The 18,371-nt window shown below is 40.7% G+C and overlaps 1 pseudogene; it reads left to right on the forward strand.

The window, feature by feature from the left end:
• The first annotated feature begins 10,544 nt into the window (after positions 1–10,544).
• LOC112094418 lies at positions 10,545–10,627 on the forward strand (annotated as a pseudogene).
• Positions 10,628–18,371: the final 7,744 nt, after the last annotated feature.

An 18,371-nucleotide genomic window follows, 5' to 3' on the forward strand; every position in this document is an offset into this window, starting at 1 on the left:
CCCCGCATTCTGTGAATCTGGTATGTTATTCTGAGTTTTTTCCCGTTCTATCATATAATAAATAAATGTAGTAGTACATGTTGATTTGAAATGCTTACATATGCTTACAGCACCTGAATCTCGACAACGTAGAGGTCGAGGTGGGGCAAAAGGTTATGAAATCACCCAAATGGTCCTTCAAGACGTAAAAATCACAGTAGAATTTGATGAGGCGGGAGGTACTTGGTAAATATGGTGCCTGGTTTAATAGTGCGGTTGGTATTCATACCAGGGACATATGCGAGCCCTTCCATGATGCTTAGAAGGACATTAGCAATGTGGACAAGAGGACAATTCAAAACCGGATGCTGGTATTTTTTTAATGAAATAATTTGTATAGTTTATACTATAGTTAACAATGCGTTTTAACGATGTGAAACTATTTTGCAAGAAATGGTTTAACGTGGAATACAACTACAAGAATGGCATTCTGAGGTCCATTGTTGATAGGGAGGCAGCAAAGTACTACAAGGACTTGAAAAGTTCCCTGCACCGTGATCGGTGTGAAAATAACACCTATTTTCTACTCGCAAGTGCACGAGGTCGATAAGTAATAAAGTAGCGAGTGAGTGTCGTGTCCCAGGAGGATTGTGTTCATAAAATCTAGCTAAGTATCACAACTAGAATAACCTAGTTTTATCTAGACAAGTCCAATCATGAGAATGAGATCAATCAAAACAAAAATAAAATGCTAAACTAATTAGATGAGTAAATTAAACAATGGAAGAAACTTTTGGGATCGAAGGGGGCTCTAATGATAAGGTAGCTAGGGTTCTTGATTTCACCTTGCCTAATTATTCTAATCCTTTTCAATGCTATTGATTTCCCTCAAGCCAAACATTAATCATGAATTTTCTAAAATAATCCAACTCCCCTTCTCGAGTGCCGAGTCAAATATATGCAAAACTACCTAATTAATATCCCTATTAATTAAGTTAATTGTGCATTCATTAAGCTCTAATTCATTTGTGATTACCTAGCTCATATTCATCTCTCGATTCCAATACTCACTAGGCTATGTTCAACAAATCCCAACATGTGCAAGTGACTCTCTCAAGCCTAAATCCACATATCTAAATCTTCTAATCAATATTTCAATTTATTAAAGCATTAAGCAAAGAAGAGCACAAATGTTTGGGCATGAAAAACATCAAATAGCATCAAATATTCATAGCATAATCGTAGCAAGGTTACATGAAGTCCCCTAGCATAAAAATCTAGCAACCCATCAATGTAAACTCAAATATATTCAAGATTAAACAAATCTAAAAATACATGATAAATCCGCAAAAATAGAGAAAATACTAGGTCTAAGAACAAGAGAAAGGGAGAGGAAGAAAAATAAAACTCAGTGTAGTCCAGCTTCTAATCTCCAAGAGCTTCCTCTGATTCCCCAGAAAAACTAGGGGTTTTCTCCTCTCTGTCTGCTGCCCCCAAAAACTAGGGTTTTTCCTTTGTCTATGTTGTCTCCAAAACTCTCCACTGCCCTCTCTATCTGCTGCCTTTTCGGCCCAGCCAAATTCTATATGCCCAGAAAATGGCCTCAGCTTGCCAGAGCCCTCAGAGCTCGCGACCGCGCGCTTGGATTGGAGGAATAGCGCGCGGGCGCGCGCCTGAAGTTGGAGGAATGCGGCTAGCGCACGGGTGCGTGCTTCAAGTCGCGTGGGCGCGCTGGGGGCCAGGGCGCGCACTGGTTTCCCTGATGTGGGTGCGCGGGCGCGCGCTGGAGTCCTTGATGTGGGTGCGCGGGCGCGTGCTGGAGTTGGGCTCCTTTTGACGTTTTTCTTCCAAGTGATCCAATTCTTCTTTGTTTACCTGAATCACTCACAAACATATTAAAACAACCTAAAAACTTAAAGATATTGCAAATTATCCAATTTTAGGACATTAAATAAGTGAGTTAAAACTCACTTATCAAATACCCCCGAACTTGAACAATTGCTTGTCTTTAAGCAAAAGAAAACAAAATTAAAGAGAGGAAAGAAAACAATGAGAAAGGAGAATAAAAAACTATGCATGAGCCAAGTTTCGAATTGATAGCCAAGAACATTTATCACAAAGGTTAAAAGTACCAAAGCTCGAAGGAATTGCCTAACACCAAAGTTGTCTAGAATTTCAGCTCCCATGCTAGTAACGATTCAAACAAGATTCCCTCAATGTGAGTGTGTGCACAACCAAGACCACTTCATCAATGATAGCACCCGGATAAATTTATGCAATTAGGCGGTAATGTAAAGGTCACTCATAAAATTCTAGATAATTTCATAAGATCATCTTTCGTGCTACTCTCCACTAATGTGGGTTGAGGTAAAATTGAGGATCATTAGGGCTTCTTAAGGATTGTAACACAAGGCTAGGGTGTACGGTAGATGAGATGGGAAATTTTAGGCTTAGGATCACCCTAGGCATGAAGTGCACCCCATAGATCTTGCATGAATGATTGGAAACTGACACAACAACTCCCACTTTACTCAATTCTCTATTTACCATCATTCCCACAACACTTTATTCATGAATAAACTCGAAACATAAAAACAAGAATTTCATAAGAATTTATTTTCTTTTTTTTTCTTTTCTTTCTTTCTTTCTTTCTCTTTTTTTTTTAATTCCCAAACCACAAATGAAATGCTCAACACTTTTAATGATTGTCTCAACAATTATATCTTCAAATTCATGCAATGATGCAAACATGCCCATAAATGATAGGTTAAGTGAAGGAGATTCATAAAATGGCTAGGTTAATTTATGTGGGTAATGAAAGAAACGGGGTCACATAGGCTCAATGGGGGAGACTAGTGGTAAGTTTTCTATAGGTTAGCTATTTAAGGCTCAAACGATCCAAGAAAATGCCTAAATCATTTCTCCAACAACACCCCAACCTAGGATTTCGCCTCGAGTAGCACTAGGATGAGTTCTAGAACTCCTTTTTCAAATGCAAGAGCCTCCTAAGTCACATAAATATTCTCTAAATGCTCAAAAGACTAGGTGATCAAGGTTTATCGTGGTAAAAGATGCAGGAAATCAAGAGAGAATTGCAACCAACAAGGGAGTCAAGCACATAGACAATCGATGCTAAAAACATTTTCAAAGACCTAAGGACACTTCTTAACACAATTCTATCATTGAATTCTTTGGCTAGCAAAAACAAAATATGAGGCAAATAAATTTTGTTTTTTTTAAAACATTTTCATCCCCCCAAACTTGTGTACAACATTGTCCTCAATGTTGGAACGAATAAAAGAACAAGGACACATACCTCGGGGATGAAGTTACATCCCTTCATTGTCATCACTTCCCTCTTGAGTTTCTGGTGGTGATTGAGGGTGGTAGGGTCGGAAGAGATAGTCGGGATAGGCGGGGGGCATTGCGGTGGATGAGTTGGCAGGACCTTGAGAAGCCAAATAATGATGGAACTGCTGCTCATAATGGCTTCTCATGATGTCACGGTGTTGCATATCCTTAACTTGATCTAGGACCTCATATATGACGTGGTCTTGTTGATTGAGTTTGGCCTGCAGTTCCGTTAGATTTTTGCCTTGTTGGATCGTCATTCGATAAACATCCTCGATAGAGGGAATGTGATGGGTCATATCTGGTGCGGATGACGGGCCTACTTCTTCGCGGTGAGTGCGGGTGCGGGACGGTTGGCGGTGGCAGTTCTCTTCACGTATCCGTTCATGCTCCTGTAGAGCACTTGTTTGTTGGGCTGAGATTCCTTGAATCCGATTCCTTCCTCCCAAAACACGAAGTCGCGGGAGTAGGGTGGGAGGTCGGGGTGCATCATTGTTGTCGTAGAGTTCAAAACCCAAGCCTGATTCGATGTGCCTGCCCTCATGCCATTTAACAAATTTATCGATTGAAGATTTATCAATTAACGCACCACATGGTCTCAATGGCTCGGTTAGATCAATTGGCACACATGCATTTCAACATAGCCTAGTGATAAGACATGGATGGATATGAGCACCCGTCGTTCTCGCCTCAAGGGACTTCACCAAATCATCCCTAATAACCACACCAATATCGATGCTCCAGCCTTTGCAAATTGCAAACAACAGGGCAGCTTGGTTTGTACACACTTGGTGCTCGTGGCTGGTGGGCATAATGGAGGCGCAAATGAATTTATTCCATGCCTTGGCATAAATGTTCAGGCAATTTTCAGGAAAGTAGTGCGCCACATCACTGTCATCTTCCTTTGTGGCCCATTCGGTACCTGGAATACACATCTCTCTGACAATGGGGTCATAATCCCCTCCTTCTGTAAGGAACACAGCGTATTCATCATCTTCAACTGCCCTTATGTCGTAGTACCTGTTTATTACTTCCGGGGGGAAGGATACCATCTTTCCCCGCACACAAATTTTATCGTTGTCTCATTGATAATACCCGTTGGCATAGAACTCTCGCACAACTGTTTCAACCGCTGGGTTTTGCATGTCGGTGAGGTTTTGCTAGTTTCGCTGTACGATGTTGTTTGCAATGTCGCCCTCTATGTCGAATTCTGGAGGCCTTAAACCCCTCTCCACTCTTATTGACTTGCTTTTCTCCATGAATTTCCAGAATTTGGCTTTTGCCGCCTCATCCACAAATTTTCCATCAATAAGACGGAGGCCAGATGAGCCAGAAGATGATGCTTTGCCTTTCCCACGTTTTTGAGGCATGATTGTTCAGTTGTAGTTGGCTTGGCAAATTAGCGAACACTTCGCGGGCACCCTGTTGATTCACTTAGACAATTCTACAAACCCTTGGCGTGCAACCACAGATTGTCAACTATTATCTAAATGAATCCACCACTAGTTCCCAAATGCAATTAAAGTGATGCTCCACAACAAACCATAATTTAAGTTCAAGCAACTCCCAATTACTGCACACCCCAAACAAGTGATTTCCCACGTTGAAAAACTAAGTTTCACACACAACAGTCTCTTAGGCTTTTTATCGAACATGTAAAGTGCATAAACTGAAATTTCTAAGCCTAATTCTCAAATTTCATCAACACTCCCCAAGAATGCTACCAACTTGCATCAAGAAAAATGCGTACCTTGGTCGGATTTTTTTGGAGCCTTAGAACCCTTGGAACACTTTGGAAAATTCTTCCAATTTTGTTGCACAAATTCCGGTGTCGGAGGCTCTACGGTGGCTGCTGGATGTGGCACAATGGTGGCTGGAGGTGTTGTTGGAAGAGAGATGAGTTGTGATGGTTAGAGAGAGATGAGGGAGGGTGAGAGACGGTTCTCATCATGAGGGAGGGCGAGAGATGAGGGAAAGAGATGGAGAAGGAGAGATGAGGTAGGGGGATGGAGAGAATAACCCCTCTGGGATAAACACTTTTTTTTTCACGGGCACGCGTGGGCGCGCGCCTACTTCTAGAATTTCAGTCCTCTGCGTGGTCGCGCAGGCGCGTGCCTGCTTCTGGAATTTCAGTCCACTACGCGGTCGCGCGGGCGCGCGCCTGCTCCTGGACTTTCAGCATAGCGCGGTCGCGCGGGCGCGCGTCTGGAATCGCACGGACGCGCGCCTGTTCCTGAACTCCCTACTCCTTGAAGATGACAATTGAAAAGATGAAGGAAAAAAATAAAAATAAAAATAAAAATAAAATAAAATAAAATAAAATAAAATAAAATAAAATAAATCAATAAAAGGCTTGGGTTGCCTCCCAAGAAGCGCTTAATTTAACATCTCTAGCTAGACGTGGTGATGCTTCCACTCAATTTGGGTCCGTAAGAGAGATGCTAACAACTTTCCGCTCTTCTCCTCCATGGTAATGCTTCAACCTTTGCCCGTTCACGCGGAAAGTTTGCCCATCACCTCCTAAAAGTTCAACTGCACCAAAGGGGAATACTTGTTTGATTTCAAAGGGTCCGGACCATCTCGATCTCAATTTTCCCAGAAAGAGTTTCAACTGGGAATTGAAAAGCAATACTTTTTGCCCCGGAAGGAATTCTTTCCTTAAGATTTTTTGATCGTGCCACTTCTTGATGCGCTCGTTGTATAGCCTTGCATTCTCATAGGCCTCATTCTGAAATTCCTTAAGTTCATTTAGTTGGAGTAGGCGCTGCTCACCGGAAGCGTTCAAGTTAAAATTCAACTTCTTGATGGCCCAAAACGCTTTGTGCTCAAGCTCCACCGGTAGATGGCAAGGCTTCCCGAACACCAACCGATAGGGTGACATTCCGATTGGTGTTTTGAAAGCTGTCCTATACGCCCATAAAGCATCGTCCAGCTTTGTTGACCAATCCTTATGGTTAGTGTTCACTGTCTTCTCCAAAATGAGCTTGACCTCCCGGTTAGAAACTTCCGCTTGACCATTGGTTTGCGGATGGTAAGCTAGGGTGATCTTGTGCCTTACTCCATACTTGGCCAACAGCGCATTGAACACCTTGTTGCAAAAATGCGTCCCTTCATCGCTTATGATGGCTCGGAGGGTACCGAACCTTGTGAAGATGTTCTTATGCAGAAATTTCACAACCACCTAGGCTTCATTTGTTGGAGTGGCAATAGCTTCCACCCACTTAGAGACATAATCCACCGCCAAGAGAATGTAAAGCTAACCATATGAAGGCGGGAAAGGCCCCAGGAAGTCAATACCCCAAACATCAAATATTTCCACTTCCATAATATTGCTCAAGGGCATTTCATGCCTTTTAGAGATGTTCCCCACACGTTGACAACGGTCACAACGCTTTACAAACTCATGACAATCCCGAAACAAGGTTGGCCAATAAAAACCAGATTGAAGAACCTTCGCCGATGTTCTTGTTGCACCAAAATGTCCACCATAGAGCAACGAGTGACAATGATGGAGAATATCATGTATTTCCTCTTCAGGAATGCATCTCCGAATAACTTGATCGGAGCATCTTTTGAACAATATTGGATCATCCCAAAGATAACATCTCACATCATGAAGGAATCTTTTGATAGGGACTCAAGTCCGGTGGTAATACCTCACAAGAAAGGTAGTTGACGAAATCTGCGAACCAAGGGAGCCTCACTTCAACCTCAAACAAGTGTTCATCCGGGAATGTTTCTTGAATAATGGGGGTTTCGTCCACTTCCAATTGCTCTAGCCTGGAGAGATGATCTGCAACCATGTTTTTTGAACCTCTTTTGTCTCATATCTCGATGTCGAATTCTTGAAGCAAAAGAATCCAACGAATCAAGCGAGGCTTGGCATCTTTCTTCGCAAACAAGTAGCGAATTGCTGCATGATCCGTGAAAACTACCACCTTGGACCCAATGATGTAGGACTAAAATTTATCACAAGAAAATACCACCGCAAGCATCTCCTTCTCGATGGTGGTGTAATTGAGTTGGGCCTCATTCAATGTCGTACTGGCATAGTAAATGGCTCAAAAAATCTTGTCTCTCCTTTGACCAAGAACTGCCCCAGCGGCATAGTCACTAGCATCACCCATAATCTCGCATGGCTCATTTCAATCGGGTGCCACCATAACCGGAGCCGAAACTAGTTTCTCTTTGATAGCATTGAAGGCTTCTAAACAAGACTTATCAAAGTTGAAGACCGCATCCTTCTCTAGGAGGTTACACAATGGCTTGATAACCTTAGAGAAATCTTTTATGAACCTCCGATAGAATCCCACATGACCAAGGAAACTCCGGACTCCCTTCACATTTATAGGTGGCGGAAGCTTTTCAATCACGGCTATCTTAGCCTTGTCCACCTCTATTCCTTGCGATGAAATTCTATGTCTGAGAACGATCCCTTCTTGTACCATGAAATGACACTTCTCCCAATTGAGAACTAGATTCTTCTCCTCACATCGTTGCAACACGAGAGAAAGATTGTGGAGGCAATGGTTGAATGTTGATCTGAAAACTGAAAAATCATCCATGAAAATCTCCATAATCTCTTCTACCATATCCGAGAAGATTGCCATCATGCACCTTTGAAAAGTGGCCGGTGCATTGCATAAACTGAAGGGCATCTGCCGAAAAGCAAAAGTACCATAAGGACAAGTGAATGTTGTTTTCTCCTGGTCTTCGGGGGCTATGGCAATTTAATTGTAGCCCGAGTATCCATCAAGAAAACAGTAATAGTCGTACCCCGCCAACCGGTCCAACATTTGATCAATGAAAGGAAGGGGAAAATGATCCTTCCTAGTAGCCTTGTTCAACTTTCGGTAGTCAATACAAACTCGCCATCCAGTCACTATTCTTGAAGGGATGAGTTCATTATTTTCATTTTTCACCACCGTTATGCCACCCTTCTTTGGCACAACTTGAATCGGACTGACCCATGAGCTATCCGAAATGGTATAAATGATCCTAGCATTCAACAACTTCAGCACCTCATCTCGCACCACCTCCTTCATGGCTGGATTCAATCTTCTTTGGTGCTCAATAGATGGCTTGTAAGCATCTTCCATGAGAATCTTGTGCATGCAAATTGTAGGACTTATACCCTTAATATCCGAAATAGACCAAGCAAAGGCAGACTCGTGTTTCTTCAAAACAACTAAGAGCTTCGCTTCTTCTTCCTTGTTCAAAGAAGCCGAAATAATAATCGATTTAAAAGAATCCTCACCCAAAAAGGCATAACGAAGATGTTCCGGTAATTGTTTCAGCACTAACCCTTCTTTCGATGAGCTTGGGGAGACGAAGCCGAAATAATAATCAGTTTAAAAGAATCCTCACCTAAAAAGGCATAACGAAGATGTTCCGGTAATTGTTTCAGCACTAACCCTTCTTTCGATGAGCTTGGGGAGACGAAGCACTCACCAAGCTTCTCTAAAATTTTCACTTGAGCATTATCCCCCACTTCACACGGTAAAGCCTTAAGAGCTAGAATACTATCAACGATACCCTCTTCCTTAATACAACGATCTTCACCAAAATCGACCATGTTCAAGGATGTAGTGAGGCTGTGTTCTAGAGGGTCATTGTGGGTTACTTCTTGAAAGAATTCCTTGATGCACGACTCTACCACTTCCACCTGGTGACATGTTGATTTCTCTTCTGGAAATCTCATTGTGTTAAGGATGTTGAACTTCACTTCCTCATTATTCATTCTTAAAGTCAAATTACCACTTTGCACATCGATCAACGCTCTTTCGGTAGCCAAAAAGGGTCTCCCCAGGATGATGGGAATTTCTCGATCCTCTTCCATATCCAACACAAAAAAATCAGTGGGAAAAAAGAATTTATCCACCTTCACCAACACATCCTCTATGACACCCCTTGGATAAGTGAGAGACCTATCCGCCATTTGTAAACATATGGTAGTTGGTGTGACTTCCCCAAGTCCGAGGTTTCGAAAGACGGACAGAGGCATAAGATTGATGCTAGCTCCAAGATCACACAAGGCCTTCTCAAAGTGAGAATCTCCAATAGTACACGGAATAGTGGAACTCCCTGGATCCTTCAACTTTTGAGGCAACTTCCTTTGAAGGATAGCGCTACACTCTTCTGTTAGCTTGACGGTCTCATAATCCTCCAACCTCCGCTTCTTTTTCATGACATCCTTCATAAACTTGACATAATTAGGCATTTGTTCAAGTGCATCCGTAAAGGGGATGTTGATATGGATCTTCTTAAAAATCTCTAAAAACTTCAAAAATTGAGCATCCAACTTCTTCTTCTTGAATCTTTACGGATACGGGAGTGTAGGAGCGATGAGAGGAGGATTATACGGAAAAGAGATCGACTTGGGCCTTGCACTCTCTTTCGGTTGCTCCGACCCTACCTCTTCTTCCTCGGTTTTATCCTCTTGGGGCTTAGGAGCCTCAACTTCTTTCCCACTTCTCAAGGTGATAGCCTTGCAATGGTCTTTGGAATTAGGCTCCGTATCACTTAGGAACTTGCCAGATGATTACCCCTTAACCGCATTGGCTAGTTGACCGATTTGCACCTCAAGGGACTTCATGGTTGCATTCATGTTGTTACAATGTGTCTCAATGTTGTCAAGTCTAGCCTCATCCTTGTTAAACCTCCCTCTAGTCTCAACAATGAAGGTACTCAACAAATCTTCCACAGAAGGTTTCTTTTCCACCCCTTGTTGGTTGAAACCCGGAAGAGGTTGTAAAACATTCCTATTGTTGGCATAAGAGAAATTCTCATGGTTCCTCAAGCCAGGATGATAGTGATTGGGCAATTGATTTGGCCTATAGTTAAAGTTCCTGTTGTTCACAAACTGAACCTGCTCTTGAGTGTACTCATCCTGTGCAAAAAGTGTACTGGCACCTGCCACTGCCTCTCTGCTAGATGACACTTCTCTGTTAGTCAAGGTTGCAATCTGATTTGACAAAGGTGAAACCTGTGCCGATAATGAAATTAATGGATCCACCTCATGAATACTAGCAGTTTTCTTCGGTATTGAACGCTCTGAAGGCCATTGATAACTGTTGGTAGACATTTCCGCAAGCAAATTGTAGGCCTCTAGAATAGACTTTGCCATCAATGATCCACCTGCAGTGCTATCAACAATAGTCATCGATTGGCCAATCAACCCATTATAGAACCTGTCAATCAGCATCCACTCATCATACCCATGCTGAGGACATTTTTTGAGCAAGTCCTTGAACCGTTCCTAAGCTTCATACAATGGCTTAAAGTTATTTTGGCGGAAAGATCCAATCTCACTCCGTAACTGGGATGCCTTAGATGGTGGGAAGAACTTTGCAAGAAACCTCTCAGCCATCTCTTCCTAAGTGCCAATACTCCCCGTTGGCAGTGACATCAACCACTATCGAGCCTTGTCCCAAAGAGAGAATGGGAACAATTTCAACTTGATGGTGCCCTTAGTGACACCATTAATCTCTACTGTGTCGGCCGCTTCCAAGAACATGGACAAGTGAGTGTTCGGGTCCTCAGTGGGTAATCCCCCAAACTGATTCTGTTGAACCATCGAGATCAAGGAAGGCTTCAGCTCAAAATTGTTGGCATTGACAGTCTGCCTCCGGATACCTGAATAGTGTTCCTGAACTGGGGGTTTGAAATAATCCCGAATTGCCCTATGTTGCTCAATATAATTGTTATTATGATTCTGATCACCTATAGCTCATGCTTGATTTCTCTTTTCCCTTATAATTTCATGAATTGTCCATTCAATCTCCAAGTCAAGAGGTAATAATTCCAAGCTACGGGCTCTTTGCATTCACCTTCAAGAACAAAAAGGCAAATAAGCAAACAAAAATTTAAAAGAATTTAAAGACAAAAATAAAATAAAATAAAATAAAAATGTCTAAATTAAAGTAGGCTACTTCGTCACAATATTAGCCAAGTTTTGACAACAACCAATCCCCGGCAACGGCGCCAAAAACTTGATCGGTGCGAAAATAACACCTATTTTCTAGTAGTGAGTGTCGTGTCCCAGGAGGATTGTGTTCCTAAAATCTAGCTAAGTATCATAACTAGAATAACCTAGTTTTCTCTAGACAAGTCCAATCATGAGAATGAGATCAATCACAATAAAAATAAAATGCTAAACTAATTAGATGTGCAAATTAAACAATGGAAGAAACTTTTGGGATCGAAGGGGGCTCTAATGATAAGGTAGCTAGGGTCCTTGATTTCACCTTGCCTAATTATTCTAATCCTTTTTAATGCTATTGATTTCCCTCAAGCCAAACATTAATCATGAATTTCCTAAAATAATCCAACTCCCTCTCTTGAGTACCGAGTCAAATATATGCAAAACCACCTAATTAATATCCTTATTAATTAAGTTAATTGTGCATTCATTAAGCTCTAATTCATTTGTGATTACCTAGCTCATATTCATCTCTCGATTCCAATACTCACTAGGCTGTGTTCAACAAATCCCAACATGTGCAAGTGACTCACTCAAGCCTAAATCTACATATCTTAATCTTCTAATCAATCTTTCAATTTATTAAAGCATTAAGCAAAGAGGAGCACAAATGTTTGGGCATGAAAAACATCAAATAGCATCAAATATGCATAGCATAATCGTAGCAAGGTTACATCAAGTCCCCTAGCATAAAAATCTAGCAACCCATCAATGTAAACTCAAATATATTCAAGATTAAACAAATATGAAAATACATGATAAATCCGCAAAAATAGAGAAAATACTAGGTCTAAGAACAAGAGAAAGGGAGAGGAAGAAAAATAAAACTCAGTGTAGTCCAGCTTCCAATCTCTAAGAGCTTCCTCTGATTCCCCAGAAAAACTAGGATTTTTCTCCTCTCTGTCTGCTGCCCCCAAAAACTAGGGTTTTTCCTTTGTCTATGTTGTCTCCAAAACTCTCCACTGCCCTCTCTATCTGCTGCCTTTTTGTCCCAGCCAAATTCTATATGCCCAGAAAATGGCCTCAGCTCGCCAGAGCCTTTAGAGCGTGCGGCCGCACGCCTGGGTTGGAGGAATAGCGCGCGGGCGCGCGCCTGAAGTTGGAGGAACGCGGCTAGCGTGTGGGCGCGCGCCTCAAGTCACGCGGGCACGCTGGGGGCCAGGGCGCGGGCATGCACTGGTTTCCCTAATGTGGGTGCGCGGGCGCGCGCTGGAGTCCCTAATGTGGGCGCACGCTGGAGTCGGGCTCCTTTTGACGTTTTTCTTCCAAGTGATCCAATTCTTCTTTGTTTACCTGAATCACTCACAAACATATTAAAACAACCTAAAAACTTGAAGATATTGCAAATTATCGAATTTTAGGACATTAAATAAGTGAGTTAAAACTCACTTATCACACTGCCACTACAAACGCTATGGTAGAGAAAGTCTCCCGAGTAACATGAGAAATCAACTTCATTGGGATCATTGTTGCGATAGGTTTTCCGGCGACAAATTTCAAGTAATTATAGATTTGTTAGAACTTGATGATTTTTTATACATAATTTGAAGTAACTATTACTTATTATAGTTAATCATAAACAGAAAATATCAAAGACAAATAAAACTAATCGCAGCAACCAAAAGTATCCAAGCTTACATGGTCGGATATCGTACTCTCAACATCGCAATAAGAAGGTTAGTACTTATTTTTTGACTTCATTATCGTATTTATATGTTTTTGATTCTTGTTCTGGGTGGCACATCTTGCAGCTCTGGTGTGCCGAAATCTTTTAAAGGTGTTTTTTTATAGGTTTTGATTTTTGGATCATATGAAAAATAAGTCGTTATGCTGCCAAAATTTAGTTAGAATTTAAGAATTTTAACAAATGTAATTTATTTGACAAGCCAGTACGGAGACCCAAGAGCCGATGTCTGCCATAGATAATTAGACGGACATGCATCATCGCGGGGACTCTTGGGTTAATACCCATGCGGAACATACTTTCGTAAGTATTTTTACTTTTCATATTAAATTTTTTATACTGAAATAGTGGTTCTATAACACGTAAAAACAATTATAATGTATTATTATATAGAACACCCTGGAAGAGGAGAGACAAATGCAGAGAACACAGACTAGTTCAAGCTCGACTAGACCCCCCCTTGACGAGCATGGGGTTTTAGAGCAAGTTCTTGGCATGCGTAGAGGACATAAGATAGGAGTGGGTCCGACGCTCTCCCAAAAGCATTACTCCGAGGCTTCTCCTTCATCTGGTGGTTCATTCTCGGATGCAACATCATCGGCTCAACCTGACCCACGTGTGGATCGTTATTTAAAGAAATCATACCGGGAACAAATGAAGATTTATGACAATCAGATGAAGATGTTAGAGTTGGTGTCTAAATTGCAGCCCAACATCCAATTACCTACGATTGATCGTCCAGAACCAGTTGACCTAAACACTCTTGATTTGCCTTCTTCAGATGATGACAGTCCTAATGATGATTCGGTTGTTGGCGATGCTACAAACTTAGACGATTAGTTTCGTTATATGTACTATTTTATCTTCATTCATAAGAAACGGATGTGAAAAAATTGAATGAGATAATTATTCTGTTGCTGAAAAGTCAAGTAAGTGCCTGATCTAAATTTTGTCTAGCTTAATTAACTTATATAAGTTCTACAATCTAATCATCACGTATTTGTAGTCTTCTCGCATCAAAAGTAAGGATTAGTCTATTTTTTCGAGTTTATATGTAGCCAATGAAGACTCATGCATCATTGAAGTGATCATGTTTTCTCCAACTCTTTGTACAACATATGCAACTTAACTATGTAGTTGTGCATAGTTTAACTAGTCCTTACTTTATTTACATGTTAAATGGTGGAAGTTTTAGCAGAGTTTGATCATTGTTTTGAGGATGCATCACTTTCTTACAGGTTAAATGATGGAGATGACTTTTTTGTTGGAGCATCTATTTCTACAAATTAACTTTGGTCTTCAAGACTAGACTTCAGGTTTGTCTTTAAATAATTTTTGTCTGTCTTGGTAAATCTATATCTATGATGTTCAATGAAATGATGCTTATAATTTGCATAATGTTTATCATCCTAAACCTGCGTTTGTCTGTCTTAGTTGTGAGATGCTTTAATTAGGGACAAGTCTTGGTTGTGAGATGCTTTAATTAGGGTGTCCCTCGCTTTATGAATTCTCATCTATTTTATTTATTTGTGCTTATGGATTTGACGCTCTTACCTTCTACTAGTTGCCTAGAAATCTTTTTTTTTGGATTTTTGATTTAGAATGTGTTCATTTGTTATTTTGTTAGCTTTTGTTATTTCTTACAGACAACAGATACTTTGTTCAGTTGTTGGATAGAGTTTTACTAAAGTTGGAGCACAAAATGAATGAAGATTTTTGAAACTTCTGTGAGGAGTAATTCCTGAAAAACGACATGAAGAATTGATTACATATGTTTGTTGTCGTTTAGTTGTTTAGCAACTTACTAAAACAGAGTGTAGTATTTAGAAGCACCACTCATCAAGTGATATGTGGAGAAGCAAGTGTCGGTGGAGAGAATTCTAGAATATCAACAAGTCTTCTTCTTCTTCTTCGGATTAGAACAAAGAGTGATTTGTTTTTCGGGTATTTTCAGAGAGAGTTCTAGAGAGAGAAACAAGAGAGAGAAACTGTGGTGTAGTGAGAGATCTGCTCTTTGTGTTTTGGTATTGGCAAAATTTGGGTAAATAGATTGATTTACTCACTGGGTATTTGACCTGAGAACCACGTTAGTGGTTGGGTCTCTTCTGTACAGTTTTCTTTTCTGGATTATTTTTCCTTTGTAATCTCTGATAGTGGCGAGGATTGACGGTGTACTCAATTCTTAACTAGTGGAAAGGGTTTCTCGCAAGTGAGCGCTACGGGGATGTAGGATTCTTTGAATCCGAACCTCGGTAAAATATTATGTGTTCTTTCTTTGAATGATTCTTGTGTAAAACTTTGAGCTTGTGTTCGGATCTTCCTAATAGTGGCATCAGAGCTTTGGTTCGAGGCATAAATCAAAAGGGGGCTTAAAGATCAAGATTCAATAATTCTATAAAAGTCACCGAAGATTCAAGTCAGCCATGGTTTCGATGAAGTTTGAACTGGAGAAGTTCGATGGCTTGGGTGATTTCAGTTTATGGAGAAAGAAAATGAGAGCAATGTTGGTCCAACAAAAAGTTACTAAAGCCCTCGGGAATATGAAGGATATTTCAAGCGCAGTCAAATCATTTGCAACAAGTTTTGTGCCGCATAAAGAATGTGTAGGTGATATCAAGCCTATATCTCTATACAACTATTCATCCCTACCTTCATTAAGTTCCCTTCTAGAAACAATTCCTGGAATTCCACTTCTCAATTTCACAACCTAAAATTGTTTCGGTTACCTAGGCAATGTTTATCTCTCGATCTCACACCAACCTAAGTTGTTCTATCCGTTTCTTGATTGCTTGAACATTCCCCTCTCGAGTATTAATCCTCACAATAAAAATTTACCCAATTCAAAATCTCATAAAGCATGGCAATATGTAAATCATAGATTTAGCAGCAATAATTCAAAATAGAACACAAAAGAAACGAAGAGCTTTAATTAAATGCACATTAAAACGTCGAAACAATAATCACAAATAGAGATTCATCTAAACCCTAACAAATAAAAAAATTAGCCACACATCATGTGGTTCACAATCTCAAAATAATATTCAAAAATCAGAAAAATACAAGAAGAAAGATAAGAAGAGAATGAAGAACGCTTGGAATTCTTGAAGAATCGCTAGAATTTCCCTCGAATCCTCTCCGATTCAGTTTTTCTTCTTTTGCAAACCCTTTTTCTCCTCCTTCCCTTCAGTTTTCGGCCTCTCCTCCTTATATTCCACGTCCAACACATCCCCAAGAAGCTAATTCTCACTTTCCATAAAAGTCCCTGCACCAAACTAGGGCAAAACGCATGTTTCTAATAAAATCAGGTAAATCGGGCGACATATCCCCTAGAATAGGCGACATATCGCCTAAAGGAGGTGACATATCGCATCCCTCTCGGGTCCTTCGCACAGGTTTGCTCGATTTTGCTCCTTTCTGAGTCGCATCGCCATCTGAAGGCGCCATATCGCCTCGTTCTCTGTCTTTTTGATCCAAAATGCCTCAAAACTCAGCGATTTCACCCTTTCCTACACACTCAAGGGAAAGTCATCAAATCCACATAACAACTTGAGGAAAAACACGCCAAAACTAGCTAAAGGAGTAACAAATGAGTGCATAAATTACGCACTCATCACACCCCCAAACTTGAATGGCTGCTTGTCCTCAAGCAGAAAAACCTAATATAAAACAAAACACACAAAGGGAAATGGACAAAAGAACGCAAAACGACACAACCTAAAATAACAAACTAAAAATAAAACAAAAGAAATAGAAATGAACCGACTGAGAGTGTAAACATAGAGCTCAGGCATATAATCTCAAGTTACCAAACACCTCTGCACCCACCCAACATGTGAATCTGGAAAAGGACTAGAATTTCAACCTTCAATACTCAACTTCTAACACTGTCATCCTCCGTGTAAGTGTGTGCAAATCATCTCTACAAGACCTAAACACAAATGTGACTCATGTGTATCAAGACAAATCGCAAGATAAACATTAAAACAGAACGACCATAGGCTCACCCGTCTGACTCATCTCCACTAATGTAGGTCAAATGTCATGGAGATCAAGAGGACTTTACTCGGCTTGTAACCTTAGGCTGGGGTGAAGGATAGATGAGAATCGGAGAAAGAAAATCAGACTCACCCTAGACAAGCACGGTGGCAATAATAGACTCCTCCGTTCACCGAACCAAAACCAATGCCCTTTACTTCTAGATTCGCCTCTTTACCTTCGAATGTAACGTCCATAAACACTATCCCCCATTATGATCGATCCCCAAACATGAATTCTTTTTTTTTTTCTTTTTTTTTGTTTTTGTTTTTTGGAACACAAAGTCAAATTCGCATTTAGAACGGCGAGGGATGAATATAAAGGTTCAAGGACGGTATCAGAAAACTCCTCACTTAACGACTCTCGCTGGCTAGACGTTCGACGCTCGGTGAAAGGGTCACGTGTGATGCCAAGGTGAGTGGGTAAAGGTAATGTTTGATACATTACAAGGTTTGGGTTATCAGGCAGTAAAACAAATGAATACTGGTTTTTTTTTCTTTTTTTTTCGGCTCAAAGAGGGACTCTATGGATAATATGTTGCTCGGGTTAGCTTTTTGGCTCAAACGGTCCAAAGAGGGCCTCTATCCTATCAACACAACAAAGACCTAGGATTTCGCCTCGACAAGTCCTTTGGGTAAGTTCTAGCGTTCTCATTGCGATAAAAAGTCTCAAAATTGCACACAAAACCACACATCGAATAAGGAAAGGTAGATGAACATGTGCTCAGAAATAGAGATAACAACATCAAAAGCAAGCATGATAGATCAAGCACACAGTCAAAGATATAGAGACACATACTGAATGAAAGAAGAGGGCCTAGCATGAAGTCATCATCAAAGCCCAAAGTCATATGTAATATAACACTCAGTTCGGTACAAATATCAAAATAAATTAAAATCTAACTACCCTACAAAAAGAATATCAATAGGTAGAGATGATAACAAAAGAAAAGAAAATGATACTCTCCCCCAAACTTAAAAGGAACAGTGTCCCCACTGTTCGGTGTTAAAACTCAAAGGGCAAAGGAAAGAAAAACAATACCTCACGGCCGGTCTAAGTGTTATCGGCCATACCTCATCCAGCATCATCAATTCCACCGTCGGGTTCGCCATCTGAGGTTCCCGGAGACTAATATGGCTGTCAAAATCCTTCAGGCGACATATCGCCTATTGACAGGCGACATATCGCCTATCATTCTGTCTCCCTCTCCTGATTTGCTTTTTTTTTCTTTTTTTTTCGAACAAAGAACTCCATTGGACACATAATTAAAGAAACATCATATGTGGGTTGCCTCTCACGAAGCGCTACGTTTAAAGTCCTTAGCTAGACATAGTACCTCAT

Source organism: Morus notabilis, unplaced genomic scaffold (assembly GCF_000414095.1).
Source record: "Morus notabilis unplaced genomic scaffold, ASM41409v2 Scaffold392, whole genome shotgun sequence".
NCBI classification, from domain to species: Eukaryota; Viridiplantae; Streptophyta; class Magnoliopsida; order Rosales; family Moraceae; genus Morus; species Morus notabilis.